The sequence below is a fragment of the Sus scrofa genome, chromosome 13 (genome assembly GCF_054392235.1).
Source record: "Sus scrofa isolate SSC_HxYL_T2T_F1_AM1 chromosome 13, Sscrofa_HxYL_maternal_Yorkshire_Landrace_v2.0, whole genome shotgun sequence".
Lineage (NCBI taxonomy): Eukaryota > Metazoa > Chordata > Mammalia > Artiodactyla > Suidae > Sus > Sus scrofa.
The window spans coordinates 94,851,543-94,872,017 of NC_139395.1; the positions used below are offsets into that span (position 1 = coordinate 94,851,543).

Sequence of the window (20,475 nt, forward strand, 5' to 3'; positions counted from 1 at the left end):
GGGTTCATGAGGGTTCTGAGAGCTTGGAAAGGGAAGTCTCCTCTGGCAGGGAAAGGAGACAGATAGACATGCATCATTCATTCAGTCAACAAACACTCCTTGAGCACCTACTGAGTGCCAAACATTGTGCTCTGTGCTAGGGATGCAGATAAGAATGAGCATTGGCTTCATGGAGCTTAGAAGAGCCTGGCTCGAGGCTGATCCCTGCACATCACCCAAGAACATCTATCCTAGTCCCTCAATGTATAGATAAAGCAACTAAGGCCCAGAGAGGGGAGGGGACTGCCCTAGGGTTGCACAGCAAGTACTTTCATCACAGAGATAGTGAGAATGGCCATGAGGAAAGAGAATCTAAAATGCAAGAGGCCCTGTATCTCTCCACTTTCCTGGAAGTCATCTTCCTACCAGGTAACCTCGGCTACAGTGTGCCCAGCCACAGACTGTGCTCTTTTGGGATCCTGTGGGGGTCCTGTGGTGGCCTGGGGCTCTCGAAGTCTGCCGGGGTTGGGGAGGGGAGCGCTGCACTTCCCTTCAGTCCCCGAGCAGGGAGGGCTGCTGACTGCAACGTGGGGGAAAAGGGGTCCTCTCACTCCCACCTCCTCAGAAATCCATGGGACAGGGCCAACTTTATCAGACCCCAGCTGTGGCTACCTTGGGCTTGCTGGGAGGTGCTGTGGCTGGGAGCAAGGCTCAGGACAGGCTGACACAGTCAAGAGGAGATAATTTCAATCTGCAGCCTCCAGATTGAAGGAGAAATGTAAACATGGGTTGCTGGGCCAACAGCTATGAGAATGGGGTTGAGAGGGCGGAGGGCACCGTGCTCGCAAGCCCTTCTCACAGAGCCCACTTTGGGGGGGCGCTCCCATCAATTTTTCCATGACCTGGTCCTTCACAGGGATGTGAGGGAGAGGTTGCTTTGGCTGCCAAGGTCCCGTAGGCCAATCTTGCCATCACTGAGCCTAAATGGGGAGAATCCCAGCCCGATGCTAGACAACTCTAGCTCTGTTTTACAGCTGGCTGTGGGACATCCTTCAGCAAGGCTCTTGATTTCTCTATGCCTCAGTTTCCTCATCTATAACATGGGGATCTTATGAGAACCAACCTTAGAGGGGTGCTTGATCTTTATTCATTCTACAGATATTTATTGGGCATCATTTAAGTTCCAGGCACCATTCTAGGCGTTGAAGTTATAGTCAGGGACAAAAGAAGAGACTGCCCCTTTAGTCAGAGCTGAGAGTGAGGCTTCAATGAGATAATGTGGCTCAAATGCTCGACACAGAGAAGACATCCAGAGCCAGCAGTTAGTTCTTAGTTGTGGTAGTTGTTACTGTTAATTAATTAATTTGACTCAGTGTAGCCTGGGGCCATCTCCCTTCCTCTTACTCCTTCACATGGCTAATTCATGTTGAGCCTTCAGTGTTTAAGTGTTCTCCTAGAAGAAGCCTTCCCTGATTTCTCAAGGCTGGACTGTCTCCCTCCCAAGTCCCACCACTGACTACTCCCCAGCTTCCCATGCTTTGTATGGCATTTATCACAGACCATTGTCACTGTCAGTTCCTTGCTCTGTGCCTCAACCTGGCCATGTGTTCCTCAAGGCAGCTCTGGGCCTTGTCCCATCTATGGTTCCCTGTAAGGTGACTGCTATATGTTTGTTGAATGAATAAATGATTCTTAAGTCCTAATCATGCCCTTGACTCTCAGGCACTTTGGACTGCCCCTCAGAGTCTGGGAAGGGAAGCTCTTAGCCTATGACTGAAAATCAGTGATGAAAACATCACAGATCAGCCATGCAGATTTCTGTACATGTGGGTATGTGATAGTGATCACTGACAGCTTTAGCCACTAACCCAGCTGGACAATGTTAAGAGTTCTTTGGGTAGATTTAATATTCAGCCCACACCTGTGAGATAAATATTATTTTTCCCATTTTTCAGATGAGCACATGGAGGCCCAGAGGGGTTAAATATCTCACCCAAGATCACCCAGCTCATACATGTGGGCGAAGTCAGGATTTGAACCCCAGTGGAGCGCTACGGCCCCTCACACAAGATGTCCAAGGCTGGTACATGGCGTGTGGCCATGCAGAGGGGAGGGCATGCCCACATGTAGCTTGTGACAAGTCTATCCTGGGAAGTTCCTGTTATCCCAGGCATGTTCTCACTCCCAGCAGGCCTGGTTGCTGGGAGCAGCAGAAAGGAAGGAGCTGTAGCTTCAGGTCCAAGGGACAGAACAAGATAGGCTAGAAGGCTGTGCTATTGTGAAACTGTGAATAATAACCAGCGTGGTCTGAGAAGCCATCCACCTGCCTCTGGGGACACCTAGTGAGGTGGGTAGGCTGGGAGCCCACCAGCCTGGAGAGGTGGGGACTGCTGCGGATCTGAGAGGTCACAGCTTGACACGACATATTTCTTTACTGGCTAATTTTCACATTTTACAGGTAGCATATTTCCAGGGACCCCAATAACATGTCTTTCACTAATTCTTCAAGCTTTGGTTCTGTTTCTTTTTTCCCAACCATAGTCAGAATGATTTTTAGGAAAGCAGTGAAGGCCTTTTGGTCAGAGGAGAGGAGCCTGTATGTTTTTGGTGTGCATAACCATGTCACACTCGGCTGTTGTGGGTACCTGGCTCTGTATCTCCCCAGCAGAGGCTCAGACTTTATTACTCAGAAAGAAGAAAGCTTCCTTGATATTGATGGTCATTTGTTCAGCCAGCCTTCCCCCAAGAACTTGCTCTGTGCCACGCCTTGTGCTGGACATTAGGGATGAAGTAGAGAATGAGACCCAGGTTCCTGCCCTCAGGAGCTGACAGCTTAGTGGGAGAATCAGGCCAGGAAACAGGATGATTGCTCAGGATGGGGGACGGGGGCGTGCTAGAGAGGCGCACAGAGGGCTACCGCCGGACAACTCCTAGTGCAGCCTGGACAGAGAGAGCCTGCAGAAAGTTTCTTGGAGAGAATGTTGACTGGGCTGGGTTTTGAAGGATGCATTTAAGAAAATTAGGGAAGCAGGGTGGGGGAATGCTTTAATGGATTGTAGAGAGCATAAATGTCAGTAGGGAGAGAGGGTCCAGGGTGTTCAGGAAATACTAAGTAGTTTGGTCTGGATAGGGAATCCATGTATGTTTGCATGTATGTGCGTATGTGGTTTGTGTGTGCACGTCTGTGTGTGTGTGCACGTGCGTGTATACATTCGTATGACAGAGAAGGCAGTGACTGAAAAGTTACATTGAAAATTTCTCAGAGTTCCCATCGTGGCTCAGTGGTTAACGAATCCAACTAGGAACCATGAGGTTGCAGGTTCGATCCCTGGCCTTGCTCTCTGGGTTAAGGATCCAGTGTTGCGATGAGCTGTGGTGTAGGTGCAGATGTAGCTCGGATCTGGTATTGCTGTGGCTGTGGGATAGGCCGGCGGCTACAGCTCCAATTAGACCCCTAGCCTGGAAATCTCCATATGCTGCAGGAGAGGCCCTCGAAAAGACAAAAAAAGAAAAAGAAAAAAAGAAAATTTCTCTTGGAGTTTCCTGGTGGCCTAATGGTTAAAGATACAGTGTTGTCAGTGCTGTGGCACAGGTTTGAACCCTGGCCCAGGGAACTTCCGCCTGCTGTGTATGTGGCCAAAAAAAATTTCTAAGTATATGTTTTCTGTGAAAACTTTCAGTAAAGTATACAATGAGTGAAGACTATTTAATCACTCATATTTTAGTGTGAACAATTTGTATGTTCTTTCTCAAAGGAGCTTGGACCCTTGAATGAGAACTGGTGTTGAAAGGCAGAGTAGGACACACCCTGTTCACAATTTGTCATACCCCCTGCTCTGTTACATTTCATGCAACCCTCAAAATCCTCCTGGAACCTGTTGATATTTTCAGCCTGTACCCCCTCTGAGAGGTAATAATCTTGTCATCTGCCCCGCAGAGCAGGAAGCTGAGAAATCTGATATTTGTCCCCCACTCACCCCTGGCCAGTCCTGTGGGGAGGAAGGGACCCTCCTCATACAGAGGCATGGCCTGGGAGGCCCGAGGGTCCTGGCCCTGAGGGAGTGAGGGGTGGGCTGGGCAGGCTGCTGACCAGACCACCTGGGTCCAGCCCTTGCTTGCTGTCCTTGTGCCTGGACCTTGCCGTGATCCCAGCTGTGGTTCCCTCCTTTTGACAGATTAAAACCAGAGATCAGTCCATTCAGAGAGGGCTCCAATAACCCAAATCATGTAGGCTCCAAAGAGGGTGTGCGTATGAATTGTGGGTTGAAAAGTGCACTTTGGGGGCAAGAGAGGAAGGCACGGGGAAGGGCCATTGTGTCAGTAGTGTTTGTGTCCTGCCTGCAGGCCTCAGGGTAGATGTCCAATGGGCTTGCCAGCTGAGCAGAGTGGAGCCCAAGGCCACTCCACTCACTGGCCACTTGATCAGCTAACTCCCAACTCGCTGGTAGGCCTGGCTCTGGATGCTGTCGGACCTGCTACAGGCACATCTCTGAGTGCTGACCTGAGGGTGTGCAGCCCCTTGGAAGGAACAGAAATAAAACCTCTCTAAAATGGAATCGGCTTGGTCAGGACGTGCTGGTTTGAGCTCCTGGGATCGTAAGCTCCTCTCTCAGACTACTTTTGAGGGGGCTAGGTCTCAGGACCCTGGCCTGGGTCATGAAGGGCAGGGCCCCAAGGGTGAGGACCATGGACTGCATGTTCCCAGCCAGGCAGGATGGCTGCTTGCTGGGGACACCGGGGAGGATGGACTGTCAGGTGGGACTGTTGCAACAGATCCATAAAGAAACTGCTTTGGCTTTTGGACCTGATAGGATACCTGTGCACATGCTGTCCTTTTTCATCCTAGAGCAAGCCTCAGTCAGTTGTAACACCTGTAGGATCCCAGTGCAGCTCCAAAAGGTAACACACGAGAGCCTGAGTGAGGACCAAGTGACCGTAACTGCTCACCCGTGGTGGCTGCCAAGGCAGTCGGTAGTCTGCTGAGGTCAACCTGGGTGGCGGAAGAGCACACTGGGGGCACATGTGGCCTAGGCACCAAGGCCTTGGCGGGGGATGCAATGAGCCAGGGCCTCCCAACGCACACCTCTAAGTCCCAAGAGGTGACCTAGATGCTGGGCCCCATCAGCCCCTTCTCCAGAGTTGCTCACCCATCAGAAACAGTGAAGGGAAACTGAACACTGAGTAAACCATGCCTGACTGGGAGCTGGGGCCGGCTGTCCAGAGGCTTGCCAGACCACATGGCCTTGAGAGGTCAAGAGGTCATTCTGAAAGGTAGACTTAGTATAGGTTATATTAAAGAAAGTTTCTTTTTTTTTTTTTTTTAGTTTTTTTGGTCTTTTTGCCTTTTCTAGGGGTGCTCCTGTGGCATATGGAGGTTCCCAGGCTAGGGGTCGAATCGGAGCTGTAGCCCCCGGCCTACGCCAGAGCCACAGCAACACCAGATCCGAGCCACGTCTGCAACCTACACCACAGCTCACGGCAACACCAGATCCTTAACCCACTGAGCAAGGCCAGGGATCGAACCTGCAACCTCATGGTTCCTAGTCGGATTTGTTAACCACTGCACCACAACGAGAACTCCAAAGGAAGGTTGTTTTACAGTTCTGTGGTAGGGGAGTCGGTCTCAGGCCCAGAGTGGTCTGAGAATGGGTAGCCATACATCCCAGGGGCCAACATAGCGCTGAGTATATGTGTGGTCCCAGAAAAATTCTTTTTTGGTGCCCCCATTTCACTGTTTGGAGTGTCCTGATTTGGATAGTGAATTATCCAGTCACCCTATTCTGAGCCACAGACCAGACTTATTCCACCTGAGCCCGCTCATAATGCTGAAGGCCTGCCAAGGAGGCCCCCTTCCTTCCTGACGAGGCCTGCTCCTAAGGGGTGACCAAGACCAAGGCTGGTGGGGCTGGTCTGGGAGACTTCCAGGCATGGTCACAGCCCTTGGGAGCCTGGGCAGCACCCCTGAACCTGGAGGATGGGGACATGGGGGGAGAGATAGAGAACAGCCTTAAGTTCAGTCCAGCTGGTTGCATGGAGGCCTGGGCTGGCAGCAGAGACCCACACTGCTTGGTCACCTGGGTGGGAGTGGGGAGATTTTAGCTGAAAGAGATATGAGATATTGGTGTGGCTTAACTTCTCCATTTTCTTGATAATAATGACAGTATTAATCATGACTACCTTTAAATAAGTCCCAACTAAGTGCTAGGTGTGTTTGTGTGTGTGTGTGTGCACGTGTGTGCCTGCACAAAATGTCTATGCATTCTGAAGTTCCCGCTGTGGCACAATGGGATCAGCAGCATCTTGGGAACACTAAGATGCAGGTTTGATCCCCAGCCCAGCACAGTGGGTTAAGGATCTGGCATTGCTGCAGCTGCAACTTAGTTTGCAACTACAGCTTGGATCTGATCCCTGGAATGGGAACTCCATGTGCCATGGGGCAGCCAAAAAAGAAAAAAAAATTATGCATTCTATAATAATATATATTATACATAAACACACTTTTTAAAATCATCCAGGGACGTGGAGTGAAACAAAGAAGTGAAGGGTCACTCCTCTCGTTATAAGACTACAGAGTGGCAAAAGCAGAATCAGACTCTAGTCCACTTGACCTCAGAGCTAGTGTCTTTTGCCATTCGCGCCCCCGCCCCCACCCCCATCCTCTGTGCATCTGGACTGGCCCACTGCTTGCACAGCCTGCAGCCCTGGTTGGGCTTGGAAGATTAGAAGGAAGGGAAAGATGGGCTTTCCAGGGACCTGTCTGTCCCTGTCTGTCCCTTGCCCTTCCCGGGGCCAACTCCACCAGGGCAAGGCCAAGTCTGAGGCCACGTGAGGAGTTCCCAAGCTGTCTTTCATCCGGTCCCGCAGTTATTTGTTCAGCATGCAGTGCAAATTTCCCTGTCTCAAAACATGGAATCTGGTACAGCTTTGCCTGGATCAATGTCCAAGCCCTTTCAAGTTCTGGAGAAAGTTACTCCTCTCCAAAGTTCAGACCTGCCAGACTCAATAACTCCACAAAAATGCTTGGATGAAAATTGCTCCAAGCAATCCCAGCGGAAAGCCAGCACCTCACCCCTCGTTTAAAGTTATGATCCTTATCATAATTAATTCAATAAAGAAGTAATGTGCTTCAACCTAGGCAGAGAGAATAATTTTCTGTCCTGACTGGTATAAACTTTCAACTAGGGACATTTAAACTCTGGGTCTGAGCTCTCTGTGCAAGTAATAAATTGCAGACCCAGGCAGGGCTGCAGAACCCGTTTAAACTGTGGTAAATAGGCCGCTATTGAAGAGAGGAAGATTTGGATTCGGGTGGGCAGCTCCAATAAATAGCAGAGTGTTGTTTATAAACCCTGCAGTCCCAACCGGCCTCCGTCTTGAGACAGGCAGTAGCATTTGCTTGTTGAAAGCAACAGAGCATTTGATCCCTGTGCTCAGAGGACCCACCTTGAGTCTCAGAATCTAAAATCCGCTTCCTTCCGTAACTTAAAGGTAGGATTAGCCTGGCTTCTAAACAGCTAACACATCCTCAAGTGGAGATACTGACTTGGAGACCAAGTCGGCCCATCCCAGAATTGCATTTCCTACCCTTTCCTTGGAGGTGGCAACTGTTAAAAGTTGCTTTAGGATTTGCTTTGAACACATTCAGTGTAAATGTGGCTCCTGTATTGTCCCAGAAGCCCATTAGGTTTACAGAAATTACAAGTTTAGCAACCAAAGTCTTTGGAAACAAGTAAAAATAGAAGAAAAGTCAGTTTTAATCCAGTTTTCACATTGCATATGATGGGAAGAGATGAATTTAACATCCATTGTTTTCTGAAAATAATACAATGATGGAAAGGCAGGGTCTTTAAAGTGATTAAATTTGGGAACATCAAGGCGGTCGTCTGACTCGTATTCCTTCGTCTGACTCGTATTCCTTCGTGGATACCTCCTTTGTGAACTGACAGCAAGCATGCATTCCAAAACTCAAGAGGGCCTTTCTCGTCAATTTCGTGTGTTGAAAACAATTGTGTTATCGGCCCACATTCCGCTCTAAGGGCCCCAAGCTTGCACAGAGGTGCATTGTGACAAGGCTCACTGCCGTGGTAACCATTCCAAACCACGCAGGCTTGCCCTGCGCTATATCCAAGACAAATAGCCGGTTCTGGAGAAGTGACTGAGCATACTCATGGATGTTAGCCATCAAAACACACAAAGCACACACACTCGACAGCCTACACTCTTTTTATATCATAAAAAAAAAATGTGAAGAGCTGCCCCTGGGGAGGTGGGAGCAGCAGCCCTTTGAAGCCTAGATGGGGAGGAAAACCCAGGCAAGAGGATGGAGCTGCTAATTAAAGATGTCAGCTCTGGGGACCACCTCCTTACATCCTTTCCGGGGCATGGAAAAATAGAAATAATATATGAATAAGTAAAATAATAGTAATAATTGCATGCCATAGACATCAACCATCCTCTCTGGGTTTGTAAAGAAAAAATATAATTTTCTGTGTGTCTTACCTGTATTTGCATCACCCATTCAAAACTCGAGTGAAAAAGTTGAAGTTGCTGTTGCTTCAGCTCTTGACATGACCAGATATGTCTGGTGCTGGTGACTCTGAGTCTTTTCTTTCCAGTTAATGTTTTTTAAGTAAAGAAAACAGTTTATGATTTGTAGTGCTGGATACTCAATTTAAAAAAAAAAAAAAAAGGAATACCTCAACAATAGGTAAGTACATAAGGCTGCTTGGTGGCTGGGTTCTGTTTCTAAGCATCCCACTCTGCCTGCTCAAGGCCCTTTTTCGGTCCAGCCTGTCTGGACACCCAACACACATTGGGCTGTTTTCCCTGGGTCCCCTCAGTGGCTTAGTTATCCGTCGTGTCTGGTAGGTTCTGCATTCCTGACATTGCCTCCCTAAGGAGAAGTGGCCTTGGAGACTTTCGGGGGCTTCTTCTCTCAAACCTGGGCCAGCACCGTGTAATGATTTCAAACAAACTTCATAATGAGGCTGAACCTGGGCACACAAGCGGGTACCCGGGGATGACAGTGCAGGTTAAAGCAGTAACTGAAATCCACAAAGCTGGGGCTCAGTTGCTTTCACGACACACACATTTGAGCCAGCACATTTGACCAACGCACACAACCCCTGCCCGCGCCCCCTTCTACCCCCAATCCCTCTTGGATTGATTAAATTGGCTCAAGATGACACCAATAATTGGCTCAAGATGGGGCTTCGACAGGCCCAATGATCCATATCTTCACATTCCCTAAAATCAGTCCTTTCAGCTCTGTGTTGGATTTAGGATGGTTTACATTGGCTCCGTCACAAACATTTTAATAAAGTCCCAGAGAAACCGCAAACGGGTGACATCATTGGATGGTGTTAAAAAAAAAAAAAAAAGTCCCATTTTGTAAGAGAGAGGCTGGGCCTCCGGAGTGTGATCACGGTCTGTCCGCCCTGTTTGGTCATTCAGCAATCATCTGCCGTAATTAGGACCATAATATTTAAAATGGGGTATGTGGCGGAGTGGGGGGTGGTGGCCGGCAAAGGACATTAGCTAATAAGTCAAAAACAAGTATGAATATTTTGACATTAAGTAGCTAAGAAGATGAACAGCCATAGAGTGGGTGTGCGGTCCCAGGGCTGTGGGCTGGCAGCCTGGACTTGGTGGTGGGGACGTTTGGAGAATTGATATAAGGACAGCCCCCCTCATCCCCTGTCCCAGGACACAGAGATGGGATGGCCAGGTTCTGGAGTTAAAGATCCAGGGGCTGGAGAGCAGTTGAGAGCCCAGGGCTTCCCATTAAGAGGGCTTCCTGCCCAGGAGTAGGCTCAAAGTAACTTTGATTTTCTTCTCCATAGTATTCTATTTACTTACCCTGAATTTCCTGTAAGGGCATGTATTGATTGTATAATCAGAAAAAATATCAACGATGCTTTTTCAAAAATTAATGTAACAATTTTAATTATGCCCAATGATTATAATCATTTATTAGGCTGAAAATGTCTAGAACAAAATACACTGTTAATGGTGGTTCTCTCTGGGTGACTGGACTAGGAGAGCCTTTTGCCATCCACCCTCTCTGAATTATTTTTATTGTAGATAAAAAATTTCAAAGGAAAAAGAGACACTGAAACTGGAAGAAAACAAATTTGATTCACTTGGATATGGATTAAACTATATGTGTCCCCCTTCCCTCTGTAAAAAAAAACCAAGTTGCTGTTTTTGTATTGCATTTTAAAAAATATAGTTCACGCGCATGATTATGAACTTACAAGGAGCAAGACATTTTAAAACGGCAGAATCCAGCTTCCCAGCCAAGGAAGGGACGTATGGCATCTCCCTGAGTGCCGGGACTGCACTGTCCGAGGTGAGTTGCTGTGCCTGTGGGTCCCCCAGCCCCTGTTGTTTCTCCCTTAGAAAGAGCTGGCGCATTTGATGTGCGTCTCCCTGTCAGCCTGCTGAGCTGAAGTCATGTCGGAGATTTCTCAATATAATCGATCCATGATGGCCATCACAATTAATTGACTTTTCTGTGACTCAGGGTCAATCTGATGCCAGAACTTAACCTTGATCGCTTTTTTTTTTTTTTTTTTTTTTTAGTGAGAGATTTCAGGATTGTTTTGTTTCATTTCCTTTGTAAATGTATCCATAATTTTATAGTTCACAGTGGAAGGGGGATCTGGGGACCTTGGAGTCCATATAAAAAAAGAAGAGTGAAACATAGACTGTGTGGTGTGTGTGTGCCTGTGTACGTGTGACTGGTTTTTTTGTTTTTTTAAAAAAATTTTTTCCGCATCTTTTTTTAATGCATCTTTTAAACGCTAAGTCTGGCCACGACTGCTTGTTAATGCCATGCCTCACCTGGATGTAGGGGATCAGACCCATGGAAAATATCTGTTGGTTTAACTAAATACAGTACACCTAATATGAAATCCTATTCCTCATGCTAAACAAATGCATTAAATTTGCGCAATGCAAACTCATTGCTTTAACTCCTGTTTGACCCCCACATGTTGCTGGGATTATTTTTTTCCTTCTTTCTTCCCAGCCTTATTTTTTTCTCAGAAAGTGGAAAAGAGAAAGAAAGGACTCAGGAATGAGACAGAGGTGAGATCAAATCCCATGTCTGTTTCTTGCTCTGGGACCACAAGCAGATCCCCTCACCTCTCGGAGACACAGCTTGTTTCATCCGTAAAATGGAAATGGCATCCATTTCTGAGGGGCATTTACAAAACTGCATGACGTGGCGGATATAAAGCACCTAGCACAGACTCTGGTTTGTCCAGGTTGTTGGAGGATGGTGAAGTTTAAAGGCTGAGACTTTGTGTCATAAGAGAACACTGGATGAGGATTTTAAAAGGTTGTAGTTTTAATCACAGCTGATTCACTTTGGGAGGGTCACGTCTTCTCTCGGGAACTCCGTTTTTCCCACTTATAGCATCAGGAGGCAGAAGTGGGGAGTGTGTAGAGTGGTCGAGAGCCCAGGTTGGGAGCCTAGCTGCCCAGGTTCAAATCCCAGCCACATGACCTTGGGTCACTTCACCGGACCATGTGAATTTCCTCCTCTGTCAGACAGAGGCATAGTGAGAATAAATGTACAGACATCCTTGCAGCAACATGCTGTGTGTGATACGTGCTGTGTGAGTGTTGTCAGCATTGCCCTTATTCTCACAAGGGTGTTCTCTTAGGTCCCTTCTGACTCTGTCGATTTTTCATTTCTGCTTCCTCTGACCTCAACATTTCAGGGAAAGGCCGATTTTTATTTTATTCTTCAACATGAAGGTAACTGCAAACACATTGTTGAAAGAAAATAAAAGGTACTTTTTAGGCTTTCGTCTGCAATAACTTAAAGAAAAGGACCCAGAAAAAAAAAAAAAAATCAAGGATCCAGCACTGTCTTGATTCTGTACAAATGTTCGCCTCCTTCAAAGAGGCAAGAAGGCAAGTGCTGCCAGATCTGATTGTGCAGACCCGGAGGATCTGATCGCCCGTCACTAAGGCTACTAATCAAATTTCCATCCAATATGCTCACGCAGGATTTCCTGATCAAACACTTAAGCCTGCCCCTCTGCACCCCCATTAGCTAACATGTTTTATATGCAGAGGGGTCATCAAAAGTGTAATTGCCTTAAAGAAACTTAATCCTGCATTCTTGTCAACTCAAAGATAGCTAATAATGCTCGCTAGTTGATATTTTTCCAACATCAGGAGCGCACCAGAAATGAGGATTTTGTTCTTCATCTTCCTCACAGCTGATGTTGAAACCTAGGTAGACTGATGTCTCTCATGGGCCAAGTTAAAAAAAAAAAGGTGAGTTTTCTCTAAAATTAATTGGCTTTTTTAGGAAAACACATTGCTGTCCCACAATGTTAGAAAATGAGGCTGAGGGGACAGTCCAAAACCAGCGGTTTTTCAGCGTCAGTGCAGATGTACTCTGGCCTCCGAGTTCAGACCTTACATATGAATGTTTATGAGAATATGGCATCCATTTTCCATCATACTAATTTGATCAGCTAACATTATGGAGTGCCTGCAAAAGAAGCTTGCTAGGTACCCGATGAGAAAGTACCTCACAAAGTGAAAGTACAGAACCAGAAAGGGATGATGTGAGTCTTGATTTTAATGTTAGCTCTTGTATTTATTGAAGGCAATTAAAAGCATCATCTGATTGATATTGGTAAATTAAGAAGCTATATTCTAAACTTCTGTGCCTAATATTTCAGTCTATTGCCGTATTTTATGGCCTCTAATATTCTTGTTTGATCAGTTTATCAGGGAATTCTTGAAAGTTGAGGGTTTTTTTGAAAGCTCTTGTTTCACAAAGGTGTTTCTTATATTTGAAGCAGATTTTCTGATTCCATTTCAAATAATCACTAAGGGCAAATATATTTTGGGTTATCTTTGCCACGTTCCCCCCCACCACCACCAATTTTTGTTAACAGGTAGAAACTAGCTTTGGCCTGAGAAGTTGGCATGTTTGTTGTATCCATGTGCAGACGTGTGCATCTGCACATGGGTGCTTACACACACACACACACACACACACACACACACACACACACACACACACGGGCGACCCTCTCTGGGATTTGTGGTTTGAATGAGAAAAGGCCCCCGTCAGGCTGGGACTAGCAGGTCAGGAAATTTAACCTGACTCTCCCAACCCCAGTCATCATCGGCAGGGTCTGAAAAGGCCAGGTTTGTCAGGACTCAAGGATCCTTGGTGTCTGAGTGGCAAAACCGATTTGAGGTCCTGTCTGTTCTGTCCTAACATTTGCCCTGGACTCCTCCGCTCGAACCAACTCTCCCCTCCTGTGTGCACAGTGCCTGGGCGTCTCTTGATGGGGGTGCAGGGTGAGCGTGATTACCCCTGACTCCACTCCATGTGAGGTCAGAGGTCATTTGCATGGACTTGCTCGACTGCTTTGGAAGGACAAAGAAAATGTGTTCCTTGTGTTTGTGGGGGAGAACAGAGCCTGGTGTGAGGGCCTGGAGAGTTCAGTGTAAAACGGGCCCGGATCGCAAAGACAGGAAAGAATGGGACATGTCTCAGTGGTTTGTGAAGATCTAGGTACGAGCCTGTGCAGGAGGATGGCGTCTCCCTTCTTTACAGATGAGAGATTAAGCAGCTTGTCAATATCTTAAGGGTCTTTAGCAAAATCTACCCCCAATCCCTAGGATCCCAGCCCCACCCACCTCCGAAGCCCTTGTTCTATTCTGTCCTCTGTTCCATCCTGTCCCCTGAAGAAGCACTGTGCTAGGCCCCTGAGGGGGACACGCATGTGCACACAGTCACCTCAGGACATGACGCTCCCATGACTTCAATGACTGTGTGCTCTGGAGCTGTGCAGACAGAAGAGAAAGGATATTTCACGTCTGTCCTATATACCCTTGGATGGGACACACTGCGAGGAAGTCCTCAGACATCTTGGCATCAACTGTCCTGGGTGGTATCAGAGGAAGCCTTAGGAAGAGGGTTCGCTGGATTCCCATCAGCACCTTCCTCCCACCCACCAGCAGTAAAGTCTGAGTAGACAAATACATCCATTAAATAATAAAAAAAATTATAATCTAAGCCATGTCCATGACCTCTCTGAGCTTTAGCTCTAAAACAGCTTTCCCAGCCACCTCCCTGTCTTCTTAACAAATTTCTTCCCTGATCTTCTATATAAACAATGAAGCGGCCTCTGCTCACAAGGACCTGGGCTGGCCATTTCAGCATATCTCATTTATTCCTTACAGTTTCTCTGCGTTTTGTCAGGCCCTGATTTAGGAGCTAGGCACACACAAGACCCCACAGGCTTTCAAGGGAGGTTAAATGCTCAGGGAGCCCTCAGGTTAAAAGGGTGGTAAAGACCATTCCTGCATTTGTATTTGCCAAAAAGACATGCCACATGCTGAGCTGCCAGGACAAAACAATGCTTAGTCCATTTTCTTTACAGAAGGGCATTTTTCTCTATGCTTCACCATAATCAAGTTGTTGAATTGTGCTCCTCCCAGGCTGGGCAGGACAGAGGTATTGAAACAACTCATCTCAGGGCAGTTTGGGCTGCCAGTGGAAGACTGGTTGTTACTTGATTGCAGTGGATGACCATGTCTGATTTGAGAAATTAATAAACAATTGGATATTTTGCTAGTTTTAAAACAAGGTCTGTAACAGTTGAATGCGAAACTCATTTGATACGTTAATATGCCATACACTTGGAGAATGTCCATGCTTATGGAGCCCCTAAAGGTTCTGGACCAGGAGTTCCTGTCATGGCTCAGTGGTTAATGAACCTGACTAGTATCCATTAGGACGCTGCTTCTATCCCTGGCCTCACTCAGTAGGTTAAGGATCCGGTGTTGCCATGAGCTGTGGTGTAGGTCGAAGACTTGGCTCAGGTCCCGCATTGCTGTGACTGTGGTATTTGCCGGCAGCTACAGCTCCTATTCGAACACTAGCCTGGGAACCTCCATATGCTGTGGGTGTGGCCCTAAAAAGACACATACACTAAAAGGTTCTGGACCAGCCTCCCCATTTGACAGATGGGGACACTGAGGCCTGGAGGGTAGAGGACTTGCCTGGAGTGGCAGTGGGAAGCAGGCAGTAGATGACAAGTGTTTCTGTTACTAGGGCATTTTCCACTGAGTTGATGCAATTAGAATAGAATGGCCACAAATAGAATGGTCTCAGTTACCCCGGGCAGCCACATAACTTGACACAGCTCAGGAAGTAATTCCAATGTCAAGAGTTTCACATATTTTTCAACTTTGTTTTACCAAAACGCATCTGCTGTTCAGAAACATCCTCACGTCTTTTAGGAGAAACATCTCAAAAGGACAATGGGAATATTTTCTATTTTTACAATGATGTCTGATCTTTTTACCTTTGGGAGATTTGTATTTAAACTAACTCAGCTTGCCAACTTCCCTTAAAGAAAAAGTCATTAAATTTCCAATTGGAAATTTGAGTATAAATGAGAGATTTCAAATGAAAACAGCAAGGAATTCTATGAAGGCATCTGATCCTGCATCATACTCCCAAATCTTCTTTAAATTAGCTCTATGTCAAAAGGCTATGGGGAAAGACCTTTTCTTTTGTCTGATAAAGGAAAAATTGGAACAATATCGCTTCACTTAAGGATCCAGGAGATCATTTGGTTTCATTCCAAGGGGAGTTTTTTTTTTCTTTTTTAAACTTTGGTCTGTAACTGCACGTGTGTATGACTTTAATCAGTTTCTCCCATGGCCTTATTGCCATTTAAGCTATTCTCTACTTACTGACCTTTCCTCAAATCAGACGAGTGGATCTTGTCTGTGATAGGGCATTTAGCTCCATCAACAGAGAAATATTTTAGTTCAACATATATAACATTGCTTTGGTAGAAGAAAATAAAGGTTCTTCTGAAAAGGCAGCTGGAGAGCAAGATGAGTTCATTGCCCCAGTGCCTCCTGGGGCTGTTCCTTATCAAAGCATGTGATTCCATATCAAAAAAACGTGACCATGGAGAAACACTTAAAGACCCATGACTCCATTAGAATCTCCTCCAGTTTCCCCCATTATTTTCTTCTGGGATCTCAATGACCAAGATAATTCTTTACCAAGACTTAGAACCTGAGTCTGTCTTCAAGGGAGGTCCTCCCAGAAGTGCTGTGATGCTACCAGCCTGATGCCATCTCCCATCCTAAAATCAACCTGGCCCCTCAGTCCTCCTGGGATTGTGAGTGTCTCTGATACAGGGCTCAAGTCAGAAGGGGCAGAGGTCTTAGTGTCACAGACAGGAACCAAAGATAGGCTAGGTTGCAGCCAAGTCATTAGGCCACACCAGAGACTCGTTTCTGGAATCTCTACTTCATTCCTTCCTCTTGTTCTATCAACAAATATGGATAGGTACCTACTCTGTGTTGATCCACACCAGGAACCGGGTCAAGCCTGGCCCCTCAGGATGACTTAGCAAACTCCAATATGGAAAGGATGTCATAGAATCGAGAAATGGGCTATCTTCAAGTCCAGAAATGGCCCCATGTCCTTTGAACTGATGCTCTTCCCATCATCTGTGAATCTTAGACTACAGTGACATGTCTGGGATTCTTGAACCAGTCAAGAAGTAATGAGAGAATATTTCAGACATTTGGAGCAGAACCAAAACTGTTAGCTTAATTATAGGTACTTTTTCTCCAAAAATTTACCCTAACAGGAAGAGATGTAGTAGGAGGTGGGTGGGATGGAGCCCAGTCCAAACGGTCATGTCTCTTTCTTGTTGGAGTATCAATAAATCTGTTTCTCCCCTTTTCTCCTCTCCCTGCCCTCCCCTCCTCTTTTCTCTTCTCTCCTTCCCTCTCCTCTTCCTCCTTCATTCTGCCTTCTCTCTTTCTTTATTTTTTTGTCTTTTTGCCATTTCTTGGGCCACTGCTGCGGCATATGGAGGTTCCCAGGCTAGGGGTTTAATCAGAGCTGCAGCTGCTGGCCTGCGCCAGAGCCACAGCAACACCAGATCTGAGACGCATCTGCAACCTACACCACAGCTCATGGCAATGCCGGATCATTGACCCACTGAGCAAGGCCAGGAATCGAACCCGCAACCTCATGGTTCCTCGTCGGATTCATTAACCACTGAGCCACGATGGGAACTCCTGCCTTCTCTCTTTCTTTTTCTATTGTGCTCCAGGAAAAAAAAAATACCACCTCTGTAAGAGATACACAGACATTGTTTCTCCAGAATGATCTTAAGCTTGCCCTCCAAACAAGATCAGCCCCAGACAACTGTTGAATCTTGATTCTGGCTCTGAGCATCCTCACCAGTCATTTCTGGCCTTTTCCTTCTGCCCAAATTTCCCCCTTCCTCCTCTTCCTCTAGCTCCCCTCTGCCTCCAGACCCCTTCCCTTAGAAAACCTAACTTTCATTAAAAGTTTAGAAACTTTGCTTTTCTCTAAGAACACTTGGATTGTGTTTATTTACTTATTTATGGATCTTTATTTTTTATTTTCTATTAAAGTATAGTTAATTTTGGAGTTCCCTTCGTGGCTAAGCAGTTAACGAACCTTACTAGGATTCATAAGGATATGGGTTTGATCCCTGGCCTTGCTCAATGGGTTAAGGATCTGGTATTGCCGTGAGCTGTGGTGTAGGTTGCAAACACAGCTTGGATCCCGCATTGGTCCGGCTGTGGTGTAGGCTGGCAGCTGAAGCTCTGATTTGACCCCTAGCCTGGAAACTTCCATATGCCATGGGTGCAGCTCTAAAAAGCAAAATAAATAAATAAACAATCCATCAAACATATAGTTGATTTACAATGTTGTGCCAATTTCTGCTGTACAGCAAAGTGACTCAGTCATACATATACGTACATCCTTTTTTTAAATAATATTTTCCACATGGTCTATCCCAGGAGATTGGATATAGTTCCCTATCCTATACAGTAGGACCTTACTGTCTATCTGTTCTAAATATGATGGTTTGCATCTACTAACTCCAAGCTCCCAGGCCATCCCACTACCTCTCCCATCCCCCTTGGCATCCACAAGTCTATTCTCTATGTTTGTGAGTGTTTCTGTTCTGTAGATAGGTTCATTTGTGCCATGTTTTAGATTCCACATATAAGTGATATCTTATGGTATTTGTCTTTCTATTTCTGGCTGACTTCACTTGGTATGGTTAAGTGAAGGCCAAATTGCCTCCATGTTGCTGAAAATGACCTTATTTAATTCTTTTTTATGGCCGAGAAGTATTCCATTGCGTATGTGTGTCACATACTCTTTATCCATTCATCTGTCAATGGACATTTAGATTGTTTCCATGTTGCTGATATGAACATAGTGGTGCATGTATCTTTTTGAATTATAATTTTGTCCAGATTTATGCCCAGGAGTGGGATTGTTGGATCATGTGGTAGTTCTATATTTAGTTTCTGAGGAACTGCCATACTGTTTTCCACAGTGGCTACACCAACTTACATTCCTACCAAAAGTGTAGGAGGGTTCCCTTTTCTCCACACCCTCTCTAGCATTTGTTATTTGTAGACTTTTTGATGAGGCCATTCTGCATTCTCATTGCAGTTTTCATTTGTGTTTCTCTGATAATTAGTGATGTTGGTCATCGTTTTATATGCCTACTGGCCATCCGTAGGTCTTCTTTGGATAAATGACTAGGCATTTGGATTTTAAATAAGAACCAAGGAGGCAGTGCTCAGACAAGCTCCTGGTGTTTATTTTGGAGCTCTTGTATGGGCATGAAAACAGAATCTCTGGCTTGCTTTTCTGCTGTCAGCTCCAGGGAATAGAGGATGACTTTCTTGGTACCCTACACCACATGGGGCATTGCCTTCTCCTCTTTGAGACTGTGGGCTCCCTGAGGGCAGGCACTGTGTCATGTTCATACTTGTGTTCCTAGAACTCAGCACTAAATTGGGATTCAGAGAGGGGTCCTTGAGAGGAAGAATGAATTTGTGCACAAGAGCAGCTCTCCTCTCTGAAACTCCTAGAAGCCATGTTAGGTTATGGCACAGCTTTCTCTTTCCTACTTTTTTTCCTCTCCTCTTCCACCTTCTCCTTTTCTTCACTTTGCTTTTCCAGTTACTAGAAAACCAGTGGATGAGACCCATAGGATTTTCGGTTTGGGGAATTTTGAAAAGATTTTCTGTAACATAATTAATTTCTCCTAATTGTTCATATATGTCTGGGAAAAATGAATATTGTTATTTGTTGATTATTAAGTTCTATTTGTAACTATTTAGAGCAAGGGCGTTATTCATTTATGCCCCTACTTATTTTTCTCTACTTGTTTTGTGATTTCTGAGTGAGAAGTGTTAAAGTCTCCCATTTTGCTGATAGATTCGTGTGTTTCTCCTTTTGGCTTCTGGTTTTGCTTTATGTGTTTTTTAATCTTTGAGTTAAGTGTATAAAGATTTATGATATACATTTTCTAGGTGTTTATATATCAGTACAAAGCATTCATCTTTGTCCCTTTAAATTTTTTTTTCCTTTTTGGTCAAGCATTCTATGCTTTCTGACATTAATACTATTATATCTGTTTTCTTTATCATTTGCTTTATATGTATTTTTCTCTTTTTTTTCCCCTCTTTTGGCTGCACTCTTGGCATTTGGAAGTTCCCAGGCCAGAGATCGAATTTGAGCCAGAGCTGTGACCTATACCATATCTGCGGCAATGCTGGATCCTTAACCCACTGCATCCGGCCAGGGATCGAATTGGTGCCTCCACATCGACAAGCCAGATCATTAACTCACTGTGCACAGTGGGAACTCAGGGGCAGGGGGACTTTTTTTTTTAATAGAAGACTACAAAGATATAAAGAACACACATGTTCACACAATCAAGAATTAATAATCATTGATATTTTCTTCCTCTTTCTCTTTTGCTAAGAAATAAAACATCACAGTTAGAGCTAAAGGTCTCTTAAGGTACACTTCTCTTCCCGAGACTTCCCTGAAGCACCTACTACCACACATTTGCTGGATGCTTCTCCACATATTCCTTGAGCTTTCACATACATGCAGGTCATTCCTAAACAGTATCCAGTAAGATTTTTGTAGTTTTAAATCTACATAAGTGTTGTTATATATTTGCCACAATATTCTGCACATTTCATGTTAAAGTTACACTGTGCTTCTTAAAAAAAAAAATCTGCCTTGTTGATGTATGAAGATCTTGTTCTTTTAACTGATATGTAAAATCCTATCATATAATAAAACACCACCTTTTATTCATATATTTACTTGCTGATGGACTTTATGTAGTTTCCAGGATTTTTTTTTTATTATAGTTGATTTACAATGTTGTGTTAATTTTTGCTGTATAGCAAAGTGGTTTAGTATATGTATATTCTTTTTAATATTCTGTATATATAAATATATTCTATATACATTTGTATATCATATATATATACATTCTTTTTAATATTCTTTTCTATTATGATTTATCTCAAGATAGTGAATACAGTTCCCTGTGCTATACAGTAGGGCCTTGTTGTTTATCCCTTCCATATGTAATAGTCTGCATCTACTAACCCCAA

The 20,475-nt window shown here is 45.2% G+C and overlaps 1 protein-coding gene across 2 annotated transcripts in view; it reads left to right on the top strand.

Moving 5' to 3' along the window:
• MRPS22 (mitochondrial ribosomal protein S22) overlaps positions 1-20,475 on the top strand; it is a 225,757-nt gene that overhangs the window by 65,824 nt on the left and 139,458 nt on the right. Inside the window, exon 1 of one of the 2 annotated variants that reach the window (XR_014824022.1) lies at positions 10,063-10,330. The exons of the other annotated variant lie outside the window; for it this stretch is intronic. The gene's annotated coding sequence lies outside the window, so the exon portion shown is untranslated. Of the gene's footprint in view, positions 1-10,062; positions 10,331-20,475 lie in introns of those variants that run through there. 2 annotated transcript variants of the gene reach the window in all.